The sequence below is a fragment of the Pleurodeles waltl genome, chromosome 8, assembly GCF_031143425.1.
Source record: "Pleurodeles waltl isolate 20211129_DDA chromosome 8, aPleWal1.hap1.20221129, whole genome shotgun sequence".
In the NCBI taxonomy this organism is placed as follows: Eukaryota; Metazoa; Chordata; class Amphibia; order Caudata; family Salamandridae; genus Pleurodeles; species Pleurodeles waltl.
The window spans coordinates 412,402,899-412,417,925 of record NC_090447.1 but is presented as its reverse complement, the minus strand read 5'-3'; the positions used below and the strand labels follow the sequence as shown (position 1 = coordinate 412,417,925).

At 44.2% G+C, this 15,027-nt stretch overlaps 1 protein-coding gene across 1 annotated transcript in view; it reads right to left on the bottom strand.

The window, feature by feature from the left end:
* The window catches only part of LOC138249990 (gamma-aminobutyric acid receptor subunit gamma-3), a 1,617,745-nt gene that overhangs the window by 1,200,061 nt on the left and 402,657 nt on the right, over positions 1-15,027 (bottom strand). The gene's annotated exons all lie outside the window — the stretch shown is intronic.

The window sequence follows — 15,027 nt, the reverse complement described above, 5'->3', positions numbered from 1 at the left end:
CCATGGTAAAGTGCCCAGAGTCCTAAAGTCAACAAAAATGAATTCAGCAAAAAGTGGAGGGAAAAGGCAAAAAGTCTGGGAATGACCCTGCAGAAAAGGACAAGTCCAACACCATGATATTGATTCTGGAGATATTATGCCTGTGAAGAGTAAAATCTACAGGCTATCTAATGAGAGCCAGCAGAATGGGGAAGTTTCCAAAAGCTGGAGCTGGTGGTTATCAGGCCCTCAAATAGTCCTTGGTCCCTCCCAGGGGTGCCTCCCTCCAAGGCTGACCCTTCATGTACTATCCGTGAACTCTGGTTCTTCATGGATGAGGGTGGCAGTACTTTTACAACAAAACATTTCTGTGGGTCACATAATAGACATGAAAAGAATAACTCCATAACTAAACATCAAGATCATAGATATCAAATTTGAATGCTGCTTTCTTGTAGGCTGAATCTCTTTGTAAATAGGTTACTAAAAGACAGACATAGCTGAAGATTACAACTTAGTTACTGTGGTGAATTACGCAAATTCAGTAGTAAAAGGGTGCCCAAATCCTAATTCTGGAAAATAATCAGGTATGCCTGCAGTTTCCATCCTCTAAATTCTGCACAGCCACAAGTGTATTCTGCGTCATACTCCTTGACTTCTACAATTTTCCTTTGCTTTTGGCTTCAATATGCAATGCTACTGAGGTGAGTAACACAAATTCAGTAGTAAAAGGGTGCCCAAGTCTTAATCCTAGAAAATAATCAGGTATGCCTGCAGTTTCCACCCTCTAAACTCTCCAAAGCCACAAGCCATTCTGCGTCACACTGCTGGCTTACTTCAATTTTCCCTTGCTTTTGGCTTAAACATGCGATGTGCTTAAAAGTTTTGGCAGTTATGATGCTTGAGCGCAATGCTGTCAGTTATTCAGTAAGTCAGTGGGCAAACCATTTGGCATGGTAAGTATGCAGAATTCAGGGAAATCATTAGCATGTGAGGTGCAATACAGAATAAGCATTCACTAGCACTCTCCCCGAAAAACATATAGGGGGTCATTCCGACCCTGGAGGCCGGGGACCGCGGAAGCACCGCCAACAGGCTGGAGGTGCTTCCTGGGCCATTCTGATCACGGCGGTAAAGCCGCGGTCAGAAAAGGGCAACCAGCGTTTTCCCGCCGGTTTACCCCTGGCCCAGGGAATCCTCCATGGCGGCGCTGCTTTGCAGACACTGAAAATCGCGACGGGTGCCACTGCACCCGTCGCACCACTACAACTCCGCCGGCTCCATTCGGAGCCGGCTTCATTGTTGAGGGGGGTTTCCCGCTGGGCCGGCGGGCGGCCTTTTGGCGGTCGCCCGCCGGCCCAGCGGGAAAGCCAGAATGGCCGCCGCGGTCTTTTGACCGCAGTGCGGTCATTCGGCGGTTCCCTCCAGGAGGGCGGCTCCCGCCGCCCGCCGGGGTCAGAATGACCCCCATAGTCTGCTCATATTGTGTAGTAAGCATGTTTCCAAAATTCGAAAAGCATAAGAAGAAGCTGCAAACATGCATATTTTCTGGGAAGATTGAACCCAACTCTGACAAGAACCAAAATAGGCACAGCTGGCACCAGATTTTTGGATGACTATGATCTATGAAGTCCAACGTGCCAACAGGATCTGTTGCAGCATATAAAGTGTGTAGGAAAAAGATTCAAGATTGCTTTTTTCTGTCCATTTTTAGTCAAATACTGTGTCAAAAATCTACTAAGGACTACATTATGAGCTCCCTGAAAGTGAGGGTGTAACAATAGGTGTGATCTTGTTAACTCCAGAGTTGCAGAATTATGTGAATTAAGGTTTAAACCCTGAGAGTCCTCTGTGTAATGAGGAATTACAAGAGGAATAGGTAATTCTGTGTCCGATTCCCAATAGTTCCTCCTTCTTCCTTTAAAAGCATTGTGAGGTTGGTGGTAACTCGGCAGAAATCATAATTCAAGATGGGACCAGAACAAACATGCCTACCCAATCCTGAACCTAATGAGAGTCTAAAGAAACTAAGGAAATATTCTTGAAACAGAATAGAATGCAGAAGATGGTAATACCATCTACGTCCCACCTTTATTAGTAGCACAATCAATATTCCTGCTCCAATGGAAGCCACAGATTTTCACCACTGTCTGAAAAAATGCCAGAACTGGCCAGGTCTAAAATGTGTTTGATTCATGCATCAAGAAATACATTCTGATTAAAGGTTTCAGCCTTTTTTGAGTTTTAGAGTTTATTTTGAATTGCAACAATTTGAATGTTTTCTTTTGGTATCAAGTTCATTTTCAGCATCAATTCCCACTTGGTCCCCTTTCCTTGCGGGTGTGGAAAGAGATGAAAGAGGAACACATTCCTCTCAATCTACTGCTTTGTAACCAATCCCTGGAGAGTGGTACTGTACCATGTGAGTGGAAAAAGGCGATTGTCACCACTTAATTGAAAAAGCCCACTTCTGACCCTTTGATACTGAGCAATTACAGGCCAATATCTCCCCTTTCCTATCCAGTGACAGTATTGGAGTGTTATGTGAGTGGGAAGCTGGGCCAATACCTGCAGGATCACCGTCTCCTGGAATAAGAACCGTTTGAGTTCGGACCAGGGCATGGCACCGAATGGAGGAGATGTGGACTAGGGTTGATAATGGTCATCCAAATGTCTTAGCCATGCTTGACATGTTTGTAGCCTTTGACATGGTCAGTCATACGATCCTCCTAACCAGATTTGCCTCAATTGGAGTGAAGGGTACAGTGCTAAATTGGTTTAATCCTATCTGTTTGACAGACGTCAGGCAGCAGCACTGCCCCCTTACTGCTCAGAATTCAAAAAGGTAGAGCAGGGAGTTCCTCAGGGCTCTGCCCTTAGTCCTATATTATTCAACATCTACATGAGTCCACTGATTTCTCTGATAAAGGAGTTTGGTGTCTGGCCTCTACAGAAGAGGAGATTAGCCTAGCTGGTGCCATTTTTAATCCTGAAGTCACTTTTGATGATGTTATTAATGGAGAGCCACGTTTCAAACCTGGCTGGCACTGGTTTTGCAAGTGCGCCCCCTTCTACCTGCTCATACCAGATCATTTATTGTTTGTAGCCTTATACTCAGTAGACTGGACTTCTGTAAAACTTGCTACTGGGAGCCTCAGAATATTTGATGAACAGACTGCACAGAGCTGAAGTAGCGGCTGCCAAACTCGCTCTTAATAGACCTCTCAGACCCTCGACTTCCAGGGCTTTGAGAGAGTGGCATTGGCTGCCAATTAGTTTTAAAGCCATGTGCATCTTGCATAAGGCGTTACAATGCAAAGGTCCGGTGATGTTGCAAAGTATGATTAAAACTTACACCCCTTGGAGACCCCTCTGCTCGAGTTCATCAAACTTGATTTGTGAGAATAAATTCCAAGATACAACAGGGGAATGGTGCATTCGCAGTCCAAGCTGCCTTACTGTGGAACCAGTTATTCCTCTCTCTCTCAGATCATCTATGGATCTGCTGAAATTCAGAAAGGCCTATAAAACCTGGCTCTTTCCTAAATAATTGTCCACAACAGCGCCAGATTCAAAGCATAGCAGCATGTGTGTCAGTCCCTTCTGTTTTCAGCGTCAGGATGCCATTATCGTGACAGTTTGTACTTTACAAGTTTCAATATATACATACATACATAAACTTAAGTAACTTTAAGAGCTCAAAATTAACACAGAGCAGACAGGCTTAATTTGGGCAATGTGTAAAGTATTTATGCAGAACCAAAACAGTAAAAACATCAAGCAATAAAAATCCCAAACCAAATTAGAACAATAGATTACAATTTACTTAACAAAATAATAACAAAACAACAAAATATCCATTGAAGGGAACTGGAGATATGATTTTTAAAATTAAAACCAGCTCCAAAAAACATTAAGCACCAATGATACTCTATTGAAACAGAAGGTGCAATTTCAAATCGGCCATGACGGAGCCCAAGTAGGGTATGCAAAGTTTATTGATCCTGGTAAAAGTCTGGATGTCAAAACATTGAAAAAAGTTTATAAGCCCTACTTTAGTCTTGACTTCAGGCTTCACTCTTAAAGAAAAATGTTGACATTTCTTTTAAAACCCAATACAGAATGGGACTTTGTCACTTTTGAGAAAAAAATCCTCTCTGCATGGGATGCCTCTTAAGTCATTGCTGCTGCTGTTAAAATGAAGGCTGGATGTGTGAAGCAGGTTGGACCCCTTGCTCTGTGGAGCTTGGAGATTTCTCATTAAAAATATTCTAAATCCCACTGCAGACTATGAGGTCTCTACATTGGGGATGAAGCTGAAATCCAATTCAAAGCTGTGGAACTGAGATTCAGATACTTTTCCCAGCCTGTCCCACTGAAGGTCTGGAGCTCTGGAGAAAAAGATTTCAAAAGTTTCCAGACTTTTTTTGGTGCCAACACCATCACTGGAATGCACTTCAAAGACTTCCACAGGACCTCACAGAAAGGTAGTTAGAGACTCTCAGGGTGTCAGGCAGAGGCCAACAGCAAAGTCCATTTCGGGCCCAGCGTCACAGTTCAGCTGGGCAATTCAGGCAGAAAAGCCTTTTGCAGCTTGTTGAGGGTAAAAGAATATCAGGCAACCATACCCACTCTTGCTGCAGTTGTGTTTCCTTTAGTACAAACAATCCCACAATGCACCTTATTCCCAAACTCCACAATGGGGAACATTTCTCCCCTTGCAGAGCCTTTGTGTTCACTCAGAAGTGGAGCCTGGGTAATAAGCAGCCCCTTCCTCTGTGACCACTCAAAACCTGCTCTGGGGGTAGCCAGCCTGATTACAACGACTAAGGCTGGGGCCTTTCCAGGAGTCTCCTGATATATACTTGTGACAGAACAGGCCTCTTTGAAGGTAATTAAGTTCCTGGACCAACCACAACTGGTCTTCTTGCCAAGGGAATTAAAACACCCACCAAAGCCAGGCTATTTATTGTCCCTGCTCTGGGAGCAGTTTCACACCTCATTAAAGTCAAGCTCTTGATTGACAGTTGCTAGGGAGCTAACGTTAGTACCTAGGAGCTTCAAGCAGGAAAAAAGTAACTTTTTAACTGTCACTCTTCTTTAATATTTGTTAGGAAATCGACATCACCAATAAATTGGGTTGCCAAAAATTTACTAAAATAAGTATTAAAATAATGATTGATTTAAATATTTTGTAGGTGGAACCAAACCCAAGATAGCAATATTAATATTTTAACCTGTACTCTACGCTTCTGTATAGGACAGCCAGGCCTGCTGCATTGAAAATAGCTTTTGGAACCTCATCAGTTTAATGACATGTTGACAGTGGGGGCCAGTCCTTTAGGGCGGAGGGGCCACGCCCCCCCACCTTTTGCCCTCATGAAGAGTGTCTGTCAGGCTGAACAAAGGTCAGCCTGACAGACACTCTCCATGTTCAGCTCAGGCAGCCAGGAGCAGACATGTGCGATTTGCGTACACTCCTGGCTGCCTGAGCTTAACTTTGCTTGGCTGAGGAGGTCACAGCTCCTATGGGTGTGACCTCCTCGGCTCAGCAAAGGTGCCTCGAGGCCCTCCCCTTGGTGACGAGGAAAGCATCACCAATTGACACTCTCCCTGGGTGCTTCAGGTTTAAGCCCTGAAGTGCCCAGGGCGAGTGTCAATCAGTGACACCTCGTCACAGAGTGGGGTAGGGTCAGCAGTCTCACTGACCCCATCCCATTCTGTGACGACGCTGGGACTGCTGCCTTCCCTCATTGGCTGATGAGGTCAGCCAATGAGGGAAGGCAGCAGTTCCCAACCCTCCTGGGACCTGAAGGCTGAAGGTAAGTGTGTGTGTGTATGATGTTTTAAATTGAATGTTTGGTGCGCGCGTGCATGTTTGGGTCTTATTAGTGTTGTTAATGGATGTGCGTGCATGCGTGCGTGTGTGTGAAAGAATGAGTGTGTGCGATCTTTTAAAATTAATGTTTGGTACGTGCGTGCATGTTTGAATGGTATGAGTATTGTTAATGGATGTGCGTGCGTGTCTGTGTGTGAAAGAATCAGTGTGTGTGTGTGTGTGTGTGTTTGTGTGTGTGTATCCCGCCCGCCCCCCTCCCTCCTAAAGCTGCCGGCCACCACTGCATGTTGATATTATGTTTCTACATCTCCCAAGTTTAAATACCATGCGTCCTACCTTGGGGGATAAAAGGCTTACATAGGGGTGACTCATTAATATTTTAAAGAGAGGGCTTTGCCTGGCACACAGGATTATTTTGATAGGTTGCACTGCAGGCTTTACATTACAGCAGTCAAGCTACAAATTTAGGCCTAAAGCTATATTTTGTAGACTGACTCTGTGGATGGCACAATATGTGCTGCAGCCCACAGGTGGCATTTAACTCACAGACCCTGAGTGCATTTTCTACACCATATACTTGTAGGCAAGGTAAACGTGCCAAGTAGAAATAAGCTACTTTATCCATGTTTAAAGGAGGCACATATGTACTTTACTTCCGGTTAGAAGCTATAAAGTGCAGAGAGTTTTAGAACCCACAAAAAATAAGTTTCAGAAAAACTTGAAAAATTAATCATGACCACGAACAAAAGGCAGATTTCCTACATGCACAAACACACAGATGTATACCCATTAAAACAAGCACAAAGCACAACTGTGGCTGATGTCTAGCTCCACAGCATCTTACAGCGTAAGGGGAAGAAGGCATGTACCAATGTGTCAGATGTCTTTATGTGCTTCTACTCATGCCGATTGACAGGTATGTATTAATTTCCTTATGTCATACCTGTTTCCTTATTCTTTTTTATTGGGAATTCTATGCTAGATACATTCAAATACAATATATTACATAGGATAGGTGGGTTTCTCATCCTACGCTTTGTAGAATTACGTTTGGCTAACTGATTTGTGCCAATAATATGCCTATAAAGTTACTAGAAGAAACGTTGCTGTCATATTTTGAGTTTCATGGATTGGTACTTCCCCTGAAGTAAGGGGTGGCTAGACATACTCCTACTAATATATATAAGTATCCACCTAGAGTTGCTTAATTGAGTTTGGTTGGAGAATTGCACCCAGGCTTAGAAGTAAATCTACATGTTCAGAGATTTCTACCCCTTGACTCAACATTCTCAATTGGGCCTATAGTGTTTTTAGCTGTACGATCATGTTGGCTAAGGGTGAATATGTGTTTTCTCGTTTGCTTTGAAGTCAAGAACTTCACAACAAATTAGCAGCTAATGTGACGGTATTAACAGATCTCCATAGGGTGGTCTGTTTGGGAAAGACTTTGATGGGACTGGAACCTACTGATATGTGTATGTCAGCAAAGTCAAGTGACCTGTTTGGTACAGGTGCCTGATAATATTTCGTACACTCAGTATCATGTTCATTTAGCTCTATTGTTTTACTAACTGGCATCAACAGGAAGGGAGCTTGCTTGTGCTCACATGTCAGTGCGAGGTTGCCTTAGAATGGCCATTTCACATGTTAGGCCAGTGCCAGGGTCTGTGGCTGTTCTTACCTTTGAAGCTCATCATTTTATCAACAGAGCAGTCACTAAAACCTGATGAAGTGCGTATATGGTTGCTGACAGACTGAACTTTGGATGGTTGTTTCACATATTGCAAAACATGAGTATCAGAATCACTTATCTCCACAAACACACAACATCCCCACAGAGATATTTTATTGCAAGACACAGCAATAAACTATCCAGAACATATGCTGTTTAGCTCTCTAAAACAGGGGTTCCAGGTTGCCGCTCCCATCAAACTAACAAATTTCTCCCACCAGAGTTTAAAATCTAAATTATAACAGTTTTGGATGATTATTTAAAAGTCCATCTCCTGTACCCTGTTGCATTTAACTCAGATTTTTTCATTTGATTGGTTAAACATGATTGCGCTTCCTCGTCAACACATTTACTAGTCTCTGGCACTGGAGAGCAGCCGGAAGAGTGACAGAACTTACAAAAGGGCCAAAGCACAATCAGTCCACCTTCCACGGCAGTGCTCGCCCAGAACAGTTATAGGTGCCTCGTCTGAAGCTGTGTTCGGTGCCCTGGGAGCACCTTACCACACAGCGGAGTGGCAAGGGGATCTCAGCCAAGGCTGCCGCGAGGTGGGATGTAACTCTACTATACTTCTCATAACTCCTCAAACCAGCATACATACACCCCCTGGAGTCTGACTGAGTGTGATGATAAAGGACATTTTTGGCCCACAGTTTTACAGTTAGGCAGTCCCCACTGTCACAATATGTCCTGCTTCTGATTCTGCAATGCTAGATTTTGTTCAAAGGTTCCCAATTCTTGCCCACACTCCAGAGCGGTTGCATGATCGGCTAGTCACAGCTACTAGCACAGGGCCAATGCCCCTCACAAATGCCCCCCACACACGCTGCCCTGGAGTGCTAAACATATCTCAGCCACCCATTTTGCCTTTCTATGACAAGACCAAGTATATGATAATTTGAGTTTTAGTTTTGTATATTTTATTTTATTTGAATGTCGTTTGTTTTATTTTAGTTTAGTTTGTGTAGTTGTAAATTGGAAACCTACCGTTAAAACAATTGTAATATCATCAGCAGAGCACACAGCCAGAAGTATAGAAGTTGACACAGCAATATATTTCACAGATATTCACGATTACGGTGGCTTGTGTAATTTAATGCAGATATGGGGTCTATGTCCACTCTTAATGCATGTGTTGGGAACAGTATCCCGAAAATGAGACAAGAGTCATGAGACACGTTTCGACCTAATCGGGTGTAATATTAATGCTGCTAATTAAATAGGTGCTTTCTGACGTCTTCCTTGAATTGTAGAAGAGTGGGGGAGGGGGATTATATAGATGGCTAATTCTCTGCAAAATTGGGGCTAAGACTGACCTTTTTAATTTATTGTTTTCTTCTTGTATTTGAATTTGCAATGGGTTGATATTACATATATAGTAAAACACCATGACAAAACAGATAAAAGAGTGATAGGTCAAACACATCCTGCCTTAAGATTAAGAAATTAAAAAGAGGAGGAAAAACAGTGTTTGAAAACCTTTCCTGGCCTCTGGTACAGAACTGGGAGAAATGTCTTGCATACAAGAGAGTATTTCTGGATCCAAGAAATATCATTCTCTCATAATATAACACAATCCATCATTTTATCTTTCAAATAAGTAGAGATATGTGATTCTTTCCAATTAGGAGAAAAAAATAACATTTTACAGCAAAGGAAAAGCTTTGTCACAGGCTATGAGAGGGTGTCCTACAACCATATTGCATTCGAATTATTGTCCTACCAAAATATTACATCCACTATGTCGACCTTAATAAATTGCATTGTATTTTCTAGGTAAGTTGAGAGGAAGCTAGGAATAGTAAATATATGCTTAATTTGACCATATTGTAACTGTGGTACAGTCACATACTACCCTTTTGGAGACATTTAGCATTATGATTAGAGTATTCATTACCATAGTTCTGCATAGCTCTTTATGCATTTGGATATCATGTCCCAAAAACCCTCAGAGCCCATCGCAACTAAGAAAGATATGGATAAGAAACTAAGTAGTGCAGGCAACCCCTTCATCACAGCAGACCATCTTAGAAGCTTGGCAGGCATATGATGTAAATTAAAGAGTGACTTGCATTGTTTTAATCGGCTCTTGATGGTCATAGTTGCAATACGCATTTCACAAACAGCCTTTGTAACAAGCATAAAGGATTCTTCATCCCATTCTTTGCTCATTTTAAAATTTCATGTGGTCAGGTAAAGAGTAGGAGTCAGATGAATACACGGTCCTTAAATGTTACAACCCGGAGCTGGTTTATGTTAAAATAATGTAATGTTCTAGGTATTTATACATTCAGAAATAATGGGAGACACAGGTACACTTTGTTTACAAATCAATGTGCAGTCGAAGATTGTTGTTTTTTATCAATGAAGGATTTGTGGTTTGAGAATGAAACTTTTTAAGGAATATGGGGAGATGCAGATATTAACAGATTGGTTAAAAGCTTTGAGAAAGGCTCTAATCGCAATGACTTTGTGCTGGGGTTCGGTATTGCATAGTTTTGTACATTTTTTATTTTTTTGTGGTTCTATGGTTTTTTAGGTGCATTGGTGTATATCTGAATATATTTTTGTTAGAAATGGGGTCTTTGGTTGACAGTCAGGTAACCACCTGTTCAAGCAAGGACCCTCACTCTAGTCAGGATAAAAGAGAATCACCCTCAGTTAAACCCTGCTTACCCCCATGGCAGCTTGGCAGAGCAGTAGGCTTAACTTCAGAGTGCTAGGTGTAAAGTATTTGTACCAACACACACAGTAACTTAATGAAAACACTACAAAATGACACACCACAGGTTTAGAAATATAGGAAATATTTATCTAAACAAAACAAGACCAAAACGACAAAAATCCACAATTTAAAATCAAAAAGAGTCTTTAAGTGGTTTCAAACACACACTAACGCTGTTAGCGTGAAAAAGTACTTGGGTATGTCAAAAATAACCCTGCACGGGCGAGTGATGCGTCGATTCCTCTCACGAGCGGGACCTTGCATTGTTTCTTCTCTCCGCAGGAGAGTGGTGCGTCGATCCGGTCAGCACTCTCAGGTCCGGGCAGGCCTTGCGTTGTTTTTACACACCGAGCGGTACTTGAGTTGGAAATCCAGCTGCACGATGATCCGAAAACCACGCAGCGCGGGTGGTGATCTCCCAGCCTCCGTCAGCGATGCTGCACGTCGTTTCTCTTGCTCCGTGCTTCATTTCTTCAGTCACGTTTCCAGCGAGCATCGATTTTCAGCTGCGGAGCCGGCGGCACGTCGTTTCTTCAGCCGCAGATCGGAGTTGCGTCGATCTTTTCCCTGCTTGCGCTCTGTGCGTGGATTTCCTTTTCATTAGGCTGCCAGCTTCTCCTTTCAGGGTCCCAGGAACTGGATGGGCACCAATGGACAGAGTAGGAGTCTCTCTAGAGACTCCAGGTGCTGGCAGAGAGAAGTCTTTGCTGTCCCTGACACTTCAAACAACAGGAGGCAAGCTCTAAATCAAGCCCTTGGAGATTTCTTCTCAAGATGGAAGTCACACAAAGTCCAGTCTTTGCCCTCTTACTCTGGCAGAAGCAGCTCCACAAAGCATAGTCACAGGCAGGGCAGCTCTTCTTCCTCAGCTCTTCAGCTCTTCTCCAGGCAGAGGTTCCTCTTGTTTCCAGAAGGGTTTCTAAAGTCTGTGGTTTTGGGTGCCCTTCTTATACCCAATTTCTCCTTTGAAGTAGGCCTACTTCAAAGCAAAGTCTCTTTTGAATGTGAAATCCTGCCTTGCCCAAGCCGGGCCCCAGACACTCACCAGGGGGTTGGAGACTGCATTGTGTGAGGGCAGGCACAGCCCTTTCAGGTGTAAGTGACCACTCCTCCCCTCCCTCCTAGCACAGATGGCCCATCAGGAAATGCAGACTACACCCCGGCTCTCTTTGTGTCACTGTCTAGTGTGAGGTGCAACCAGCCAAACTGACCCAGACAGGGAATCCACAAACAGGCAGAGTCTAGAAATGGTATAAGCAAGTAAATACTCACTTTCTAAAAGTGGCATTTTCAATCACACAATCTTAAAATCAACTTTACTAAAAGATGTATTTTTAAATTGTGAGCTCAGAGACCCCAAACTCCACATGTCCATCCGCTCCCAAAGGGAATCTACACTTTAATCAGATTTAAAGGTAGCCCCCATGTTAACATATGAGAGGGACAGGCCTTACAACAGTGAAAAACGAATTTAGCAATATTTCACTGTCAGGACATATAAAACACATTACTATATGTGCTACCTTAACCATACATTGCACCTCGCCCTTGGGGCTACCTAAGGCCTACTTTAGGGGTGTCTGACATGTAAGAAAAGGGAAGGTTTAGGCCTGGCAAGTGGGTACACTTGGCAAGTCGAATTTACAGTTAAAACTGCACACACAGACACTGTTGTGGAAGGTCTGAGACATGGTTGCAGAGCTACTTATGTTGGTGGCACAACCAGTGCTGCAGGCCCACTAGCAGCATTTTATTTACAGGCCCTGGCACCTCTAGTGCACTTTAGTAGGGACTTACTAGTGAATTAAATATGCCAATCATGGATAAGCCAATTACATACACATTTTGTACAGGAGCACTTGCATTTTAGCACTGGTTAGCAGTGGTAAAGTGCCCAGAGTAACAAAAACAGCAAAATCAGAGTCCAGCACACATCAACAACCATGGGAGCAGAGGCAAAAAGTTAAGGGAGATCACGCCAAGGATGAAAAGTCTAACAATTTTACTCCAGAGTTCTCGTTCCTGCTAACAGGCTTTTACTTTCAATAGTTGTGTGTATGTACCATTGTGTGAAGTGTTTGAGCCTGATCGTTCTAGCTTACTTTGTTTCTTTTGAGGATGTGATTGATTGTTTCTAGCAAGGTGTCGATTTGTCACATGTGAGGTGCATTGGTTCTAATGGTGATGGGGATATGGAGATGTGGCTTAAGAGGACAGTATTTGAAAAACAAGCTTGTGGCTTAGTAATCAGCCGTTAATATTCTGAATCAGGTGACCTTACCTCTGAGGACTGATTGAGAAGAGCTGGGGGAGCCACGTGGGCACACTGGATGTGGCGGAGGTGTAAGTGAGCATCGTGGTAATGATTTCCCAATGGCCTGCCGGGTGGGGCAGCGAGGCCAGAAGCAGCCTGTGGCAGGCCGAGCTGGCCATTGCTGACTCTTGTGGGTCAGGGACCCAGGCTGCAGGAACACATGCCTTAGAGGTGAGTGAGGGCAGTGAGCCCCCTGCCGTGTTAGGCTCATCTGAGTGCTGGCTGTGGCCTTGCATAGAATGTGCCCTAGAGGCCCAGGGGCCGCCTGTACATGCTCCAGGTTCAGGCCTGCGGGTGGGGCTGGGCAGGCCCCCTTAGACTGAAAGTCATTGCATAGAGGATTGGTTGAGGGCCCTGACGACCCCAACTTGCCTCCATTTAGGCCCTGAGGAGGCCCTGGATTTACATCATCCCAGGGATGCCTGGGGCCCATCCACCTGCCCAGAGGTGCTTTGCTATGCCCACTGGCCCTCCCCTAACCATGTAGGGGTGACTTGCCCTCTGTGGATGTGAAAACTTCCCCCCTTACTATCTTTTGCCATGGTCCAGATCCCCAGGACTGGTTGCCTACCCTGAGATGAATGCATAGGGAACCTGGCCAGACCTACAATGCACTCCATTATGCACACTATCTCAAAGCTCCTCCAGTTTGATGAAGAGAGGGACAAAGGCCTGATGCATCCCGGCTGGTTGTTCTGCCTCACTCCATAGGATCTCACCAGTTGCAAGGCAAGCAGACCCAGTCCCCTGTGCATGGCCTTCTGAATCCATCTGGTGGGAGTTCGCATGATAGGGTGTACAAAACCAGCCAAGACCGGAGTGCAGTCTCCACCATCACCTCAACTAGACCCCCAATACAGCGATGCTTCACAAAATGCAGACAAACTAGATGCCATTCTTCTAGCAGTCAAGGCCTTTCAAGTGCATTTGGAGGCAAAAGTCAGCAGAGTTGCTGAGCATTAACCTAGCATGGGATGACCACAGGAATCTCCCAGAGCAAGTCACGTGAGCCGAGAAAGTCCTCAGTGACCTTCAACCTCAAACGATGGGCATACAGAACCAAGTGTAGGGCATAATGCAAAGGGTCACTTCCTTGAAGCTTACGCACAACACACAAAAGTATGGGCCCGTCATAGTAGTATACACATTGTCTGCCTTGCAAAGGGTAGCCAGGACACCAAAATGATGGAGTGCCTGTAGACATGGTTTAATGAACTTCTGCCTCCATCAGACCTCACACAGTTTTCACCATAGAGAGGGCACATCATGACCCTGTCAAGCTCCTTGGGGTGGAAGCTTTTACAAGACCTAGAGAGGCCAGATTTATTAACTTTAAAGACTGAAACATGATCCTCAAGAAGGCACGACAGACGAAATCCGATCCTCAAGAACAACCAACGTCTCCTCTTTGTTCCTGGCAATACGCTGTTAGCCCAGAGGCAGTGAGCATCATTCTTCAAAGTAACAAAGTACGCAGCATGGGAATCAAATATGCAGTTCTCTTCCCCACTACGCTAAAAGTCATCCTGATCAACAAAGCACACTTCTTTTTCTACCGTTTTGAGGCTTGGGACTGGGCGGAGGCTGTAGGAAGCTGGCTCTCTATATAGTGCACTAAAATGAAGTACATGGTACAAAGAGTCCAGTTGATCCACAGGCAAAAGTAGATAGGATTAATGCTCTATTTTGTGGTAGTGTGGGTGAGCAGCTAAGCTTATCAGAGGGTAGTGCTAACCATTTGTTGGACTCACTGAGGCAATAAATGAGACACACACTCAAAAAATAAATACGGGACCAATTTAGAAAAACATTTTTTTTTATATATGTTTCAAACCCAAGAACTTCGTAATCAGGTAAGTAGACTTTGAGCATAAATACTTTGCAGCTTCAGAAATCAACACAGTGCAATTTTTAGAGTTCTTTCAATGTTATCCTATAGAGGAAAAACAATGTTCAGCAAACACAGGGTTAAACAACGACTTACAAAGCCAATCTCAGGAAGCAAAGGTAAGTACTGGACACTGTTCAAAGCCACAACAACAGGTCACACTGGGCAGCACTGTGGCAGCTGATGACAAAAATCCACAATACACAAATCAAGTTATCATTTAAAAATCAAAAAGAGTCTTTAAGTGGTTTCCAACACACACTAACGCTGTTAGCGTGAAAAAGTACTTGGGTATGTCAACAATAACCCTGCACGGGTGAGTGTGCATCAAAAAGGGCTTACAATGCGTCGATTCCACTCACGATGGGGACCTTGCGTCGTTTCTCCTTTCGTTGGGTCGGGCGCACGGTTTCTTCTCTCCGCAAGGAGAGCGATGTGTCGATCCGGTCAGCACTCTCGGGTCTGGGCAGGCCTTGCGTTCTTTTTACACACCCAGCGGTACTTGAGTCGGAAATCTAGCCGCACGATGATGCGAAAACCACGCAGCGCG